We start from the raw sequence: 6,953 nt of genomic DNA on the forward strand, positions 1-6,953 counted from the left end.
ATAATTTTTGTATTTATAATATTAAATGTTATTATAATTTGTATATATAAAGTTATTTTAAACTTTACATAGCTGTCGGCCTAAACATTGGTTTACACACAGATGTAAATAGTTAATTTATAGTTTACACACTTCAATTTTTCAAATTACTTTTTTATATTACACAAAAATCTAATTATAAACTAGAAAAGAGTTGCCCTCGCGTTGCGGAGGTCGGTTTGTATTACAATTTTCTTTTGTTTTTTTGTTAAATCACTATAATCGTTTGTATTATGTTTTATGTTATCATATTTATGATCATTGTTTGTGAGTCAGGTGGTATTATAAAAATTTTTATGTTTTTTTGTTAAATCATTATAATTATGTAATATCTAGTATTAGTGAATAATTATTTATAACAGAAATAAAATTAATATTTATTATTAAGTGATTTCTTCAATTTCGTTATCATGTGTTTAATATTGTATCTGAGAATGTTTATGCATGTTTCACTTCTAATGTTGCTGGTGGTGGTACTACATAATGGCCATTTTCTCCCCTATTGTTAGTATAATAGTACGTGCCCCAACCAAATCAAAAAATAAAAAACAAAGTAAACTCTAGAGACTACCACTAATAAAAGAAGAGATCAAACATCTCTTTGAACTCGTAGTAATGACTGATTCCAATCATTTATCATGCAAAAGCAGATAAAATGTTTTTCTTGAGGGTAAATTCATCCGCCTTTGTAGGGCTAATCAACTGCAACAATAACACAATTTAAATACAATCAGACAACAGAGACATGACTTAATGGGTTAAGCCAAAAAAAATATTTGATTGAATTGAATTTTACCTTAGAAAGAATACGTTCTAGACGTTGGATCTCATTGTTAGCATAATCACAACCTTTGCTCAGACTACTTTTGGCATCTTTCACGTATGTCTTTCCATATCTGATAAAAAAACACATGTATATATATATATATATATATATATATATATATATATATATATATATATATATATATATATATATATATATATATATACAACAAACATGTTAAATGTTAATTAAAACAAAATGAATAAAAAGATAACCTTGAAGCAGAACCAGTGACTTTTCCAACTTCCTCCTCAATCTTAGCATATAATGCTTTCTTTTAATCACTACCAGTTGTCACAGACTCCTTCACTAAGCTATCCAATTCTGCAATTAAACCAGCCTACGTTCACCACAAAAACAAAATGTGACATGTGTAACGGATAATAAAACAATAAAATAATAAATGTTCTTTTTTTAAGATCAAATTTGAAGTCAAACACTAACAATGGAAGTAAGTTGACCCTTGGCATAACGGCTAGTGCCACATTTCTCATTTATGAAGGTCACAAAGCTATCTATATCGCGTCCATCTTCATAGTCTTCACCATCTTTGTTGTTCTTTGGGAAGAACTTAATTGTTGGGTAACCACTTACACCATACGTACATCAACAGATATAATCTTCATCCTAACTCACAAAAATATATTTAAAAAAAGTTAAAAACAAACACCCAATATTTCATGATTTCAAAAAAGACCCAATTTAATAATTGTTACTTACTTTTCACTAAGATCCTTATAATTGTGGACATCAAGATTGGCAATAACTACATCTTTCTCATTTTTATAAGCAGTGCTAGACTTTCATAAACCTGATTAAAAAAAAGATAATTACTATTAGTGTACTGTATTGGTAATATTAGTCCCTATTTGTTACACAAAACATGATAATATAATGACAACACAATACAAGTTGTATTTGTACTGTGTATGAGGAAAAAATGTATGTTTTTTTGAAAAGAAACGTCCTTCTCATAATCATCATTGAAAATAGCTCTACAGAGCTTCTCAACTCTTGTCTTGTGTAACAAATGCAGACTTTAAATGTAATGAGTTGAGATACATACAGGAGTAAGGCTCTTGCAATGCCCACACCTGTTACAAGAGTGAAGATTGTAAGATGCAAATCAACTGTAATCAACAAATTAGTGTCATAGCTTTGTACTCTGAAATGTTTTTGATTATGATGTTAAGGTGGAATAAAAAAAAATAAGCATTTTAGTAAGGATAGTGGAGAACATGAAACATGTAACAAAACTAAAAAAAATGGTTGACCAGGGTGTTGGGTAATCTTGATGGATCACATCGGGTTTTTGGTTATGGGTTAGTGGGCCACTGAATACTGGAATAAGTTAGGTTTAGTTGGTCTTCAGATGACCGAGTCTAGAGGTAAATAACGTGTCTTAGTAGCCACTTTAATAGGAGCACATGCACCTTTAATTGTTAGGGTTATTACATATTCTTTCATGTATATATAGTAGCATCTGTAGTATTTTTATATGTGTGTAATCAGTCACTTTTGAAGGTAATATATATACATAAGTTGTTGTTTTGATTGGTGTTAGAAGGAGTGAGTTCAGGCCTGAACCAACAATTGGTATCAGAGCTAACCAGGTGGTTATCGGGAGCTATTGTGATAGGATGTCGGTTTCCAGTGGGTTAGCTGGAGTTCGGATTTGCAAAAGATGGTGCAGCAGGTGGCTGCAGTTTACTATGGTTTCCCGGAGAAGATGATCAACGGGGGGCTATGGTAGGGATGGAATGGTGATGATAGCAGATGGATATCAGTATAACAAAGGGAAGAATGGTCCCGGTGTAATAGATGGCTAATGTAGTTCAGTATGATGAGTCTAACCAGAAGCCGAGAAGACAAGCCGGAATAAATCAGAACAGGTGGTTCTTTGGTTTGGCTTGTTTGCAGGTAAAAGAAAACAGAAAAAGGAGAAACTTGGTTTTCTTGATTGGTAGCGGTAGAAGAAGACTCTTGGAACGGATTGAAGCTGTCAAAGGGAGGTCTCGACACTGACTGCAGTGGCAGTTATAGGAGACTGTGACAGAGTTGGCTTTGGATGTGGCCGAGGAAGAGGCCTGGGATCCGGAAAAGTCGAGAGAAGACTTTGGATGTGGCCAAGGTGGAGGTCAGGTGTCCGGGAAAGGTCGAGACTCATGCTGGTTGTCTTGGTAAAGCAGGTGGCTGGAAGATGGTACAACCATAGGTTAAAACAGTCAGCGGGTCGACGGTGAATAGAAGCTGTGAAGGTGTTGGTGGTCATCGGTGGTTAACGGTGGAGGAACACTAGTATTAAGGAGCGATGTGAACAAACCGATTAAGGGGGTAATTGTTGGATTAATCGTGTTTGTTGTAATCCTAATGTGCAGCAAAAGATTTGGTCTTATCTTCTGGGTGAACCAAGAAGAAAGCAAACTGTGTGGTGAAGCTAATCTTTGTGGAAAATCGATCTGTGTGATCAGAAGATGTTGAGAAATCTGTGTTCCTACTTGGGTGTGGGTGAGTTAAAGAAAAGAAGAAGATCTGAAGTAACCCAGATATGTATGTGATCTGTGTTGGTTGATATTGAACCAAAAAAGTGGGGCCAATATGAAACAGATGGCGTTTCATGCTTGTTTTTTTAGTCTCAATGAAGGAGGTTGTCAAGTCTTTCTGCAGGTCCAACTGGTACTGCAGGTTCGTGAAGCAGGTGGTGTTTCATAGTGGATACTAAGCCACTGGTGTAGAATCCGGAGGTGATGGTTGTGCTGGTGCGGAATGCAGCGGAGAAGACTGTGGTGTTGTTGAAGAAAGAAGAAGTTAATTTGATTGAAGATGATGATGAGTCCGCACTGGTTTGAGGAAATAGATCATCAAGATTAGGAGGTGAATGTTGGGTAATCTTGATGGATCACATCGGGTTTTTGGTTATGGGTTAGTGGGCCACTGAATACTGGAATAAGTTAGGTTTAGTTGGTCTTCGGATGACCGAGTCTAGAGGTAAATAACATGTCTTAGTAGCCACTTTAATAGGAGCACATGCACCTATAATTGTTAGGGTTATTACGTATTTTTTCATGTATATATAGTAGCATCTGTAGTATTTTTATATGTGTGTAATCAGTCACTTTTGAAGGTAATATATATACATAAGTTGTTGTTTTGATTGGTGTTAGAAGGAGTGAGTTCAGGCCTGAACCAACACAGGGTGCATAGAATTCAACCAACACATCCTTTTTGGCATTCAATACAATCTCTTCAAAGTTATGAGAGTTTAGTACTACGACAGTTGAGGGAATTGAAGCTATCTTTACATTGGTTCCTGAAAATCATAATAAACATTATAAACAACAATCTTATATGTTTTTTTTTTCAAAAACAATGGATAAGTTGCAAAATCAAAATGGAAAAACTACCTCATATCAAGAAGTGATCTTTCCCTTAGATAAAATTCCATTACCTCATAATTATATTACATGAAAAGCAAAGTACAACAAGAAAATAAAACAAATCCTTAACAAACTCAAAAGCTATAAAAATATAACTTACCTGTGATCATTCATAGTGATCTATCCAGCTTAAGAAGTTCATCAGAAAATGACTGGCTCAATCCAAAGAGTTAATTAGTGTACATTTGATACGGTAGAGAAAAAGTTCATACCCAATTTGGAAGATGGTTAAACGATAGAAGTATCCCCTCATGTAAATCATTCTTTAACTCCTCACTAAGCTAATTGAAACACCTGATTGAGCCGATTGAAATTGATCAAAGAGATAAGCTGTTACATAAAGCAACGGAAATCAGTATTCAATAATGAATGATCCATACCAAAATAACAGAAAAAATTCACAAACAAAGTCCTAACTTTATAATTATAGTTTTGTAAAGGCCAAAACAGTAAATAATTCTTAAGACAAAAAGATATACCTAAAAATGGAGCCGATGTGACAACCGTCAAGTTCCGGTCAAGTCAACAAGTCAAACCGGCCGACTTAATTAGCCCATGGGTACTAGGGTTTACGTTATGTAATTACTAAATAACTCGCTATTCTAATGAGAGATCATAAATCGAAAGTTCGTACATCTAGATTTCCTTAACCTAAAACTGTGGTAAGTAACAAACCAAACCGATAAAACATTGTGCATACTCATTGGGAGTGTGTAAGATCCTTAAACATGACATAATGGGGCTTATGGACCTTGCGTTGCGAAGCCGGACACTCATAATTGTCACACACGAAACCTCTCTCAATCGTTTTCACTCTATCTCTTTGTATGAGAAACCTCTCCAAAAATGTGAAATCTCTCCCAAATCTCTCTTTGTATGAGAAATCTCTCCAAAAATGTGGAATCTCTCCCAAATCTCTCTCCATATGTGAAATCTCTCCCAAATCTCTCTTTGTATGAGAAATCTCTCCAAGAATGTGAAATCTCTCCCAAATCTCTCTTTGTATGAGAAATCTCTCCAAGAATGTGAAATCTCTCTCAAATCTCTCCAAGAAGGTGAAATCTCTCTCAAAACCTCTTTTGGATTTATTCTGATCATTTGGGGCATTCCGACACTTGACTTGGTGAAAAACCACTCGATACAGGGAGAATCCTTGGAAATTAGCCTCGTAGGGCCGAAGCCTCTCTATAGGGGCCAAAACCCTCCTTGAATCGGAGTCTCCTTGAGGATCCGTGGTCACCTAGCAGCAACTGCAGCCAGCAAGCCGCAGCCATCGACCGCAGCCGCATGGAGCAGCCCGCATCCGAGGTTCGCTTCTGGTTCTCCCGACTTCAGACCGCAGCGCCTCCTTTCTTCATCTGCGGTGAAGCTTCCCTCCTCCTCGAACCGCACCCAGGCGACTAAGCCACTTTGGTTCTTGACTGCTGAGCCCGAGACCTCGTCATGAACTTCGGATTTCACGTTTTTCACCCGTTTTTTTGACTAATTCTCCATTTTAAGTTCGTTTTTAAACATTTTAATGCGGGATTTTCTCCAGAAATCATATTTTAACAATATAATACCCTAAATATTCATAATCTGGGCATATTTGTATGGAAATATTTATTTAAGAATAAAATCTTTTAAGTGAGATCTTGAGGTGGAGTGTGAATCTTGCCATAATATTTGACACAAACCACCACCCATGCCCATTCCTTTGACCAATCCTTGTACTCCTAGTCACTTCAAGACACTATCCCTCTCTTTTCCCAGCCACCCACGTCCAAAAGAGCTGGAGAACTCTCTTTCACTCTTCACTTCACACATTTTCCTTATTTTCACCAAGAAGATCAAACAACCTTTTCTCTCAAACTTTCTCCCTCAAATTCGAGATTCAAGGCTGATTATCAAGCTATCTCACACTCTTGGTAAGTATAATTCATCCTCTCTATGATTATTACACCCCCCTTTACTCATATCATAGAATGCTTACACAAATTCCATCACTTTGGTGCTTGATTCTCGAAAATCTTCTAGGCATCTTCAAGTGTTCTTGAGTTGAACACTTCTCTCCTTCAACATCCACCCACTTAAACTATATAAGGTGAGTTCATAACCCTACATTTTCATGTTTTCTTAAGTTTTTAGGGGGGGGGGGGGGAATACAAGTTAAAACACCAAGAATATAACTAAACTTTTCTAACAGCTTTCATCAGAAAAGTTGGACTCCATTCACAGACTGTTTTGGACAACTTAAACATTTTAGTTTTCAAAACTGTTTTAGGTGCAAGTAGTTATAGTTATTAGCTTTAAAATGACTACTTTCACATCTCCATACGATTTTTCTACAATTTATGGTGATTTTTACAAAACTGTCTATCATTTCAAACATCAATCCGGACCAGTCTATGATTATGGACTTGTTCACACAAGTTAGAGGTCATTAAAATTCATAATAAAAATTAAGAACAAACTAGACTCATTTCCCAAACTCTCAGAACTTATGGATTATGATTTGGACCTTTGATGATTTTTCTATAATTTTTCTAAGAACAGTAAATGAAAATATTAATCACAGAAAAATGCTATCAATTTCATTTCACCTTGTAACATGTTGAGCAAGATGTATAACATCATGTGAATATATTTTTTTGCAAATAAATGAAATTTTG

The 6,953-nt window shown here is 35.6% G+C and overlaps 1 pseudogene; it reads right to left on the minus strand.

The window, feature by feature from the left end:
• Positions 1-629: 629 nt before the first annotated feature.
• Positions 630-4,412, minus strand: LOC145096155 (putative protein disulfide-isomerase A6; annotated as a pseudogene).
• Positions 4,413-6,953: the final 2,541 nt, after the last annotated feature.

Source organism: Lactuca serriola, chromosome 3 (genome assembly GCF_051521515.1).
Source record: "Lactuca serriola cultivar US96UC23 chromosome 3, Lser_US96UC23_V15, whole genome shotgun sequence".
In the NCBI taxonomy this organism is placed as follows: Eukaryota; Viridiplantae; Streptophyta; class Magnoliopsida; order Asterales; family Asteraceae; genus Lactuca; species Lactuca serriola.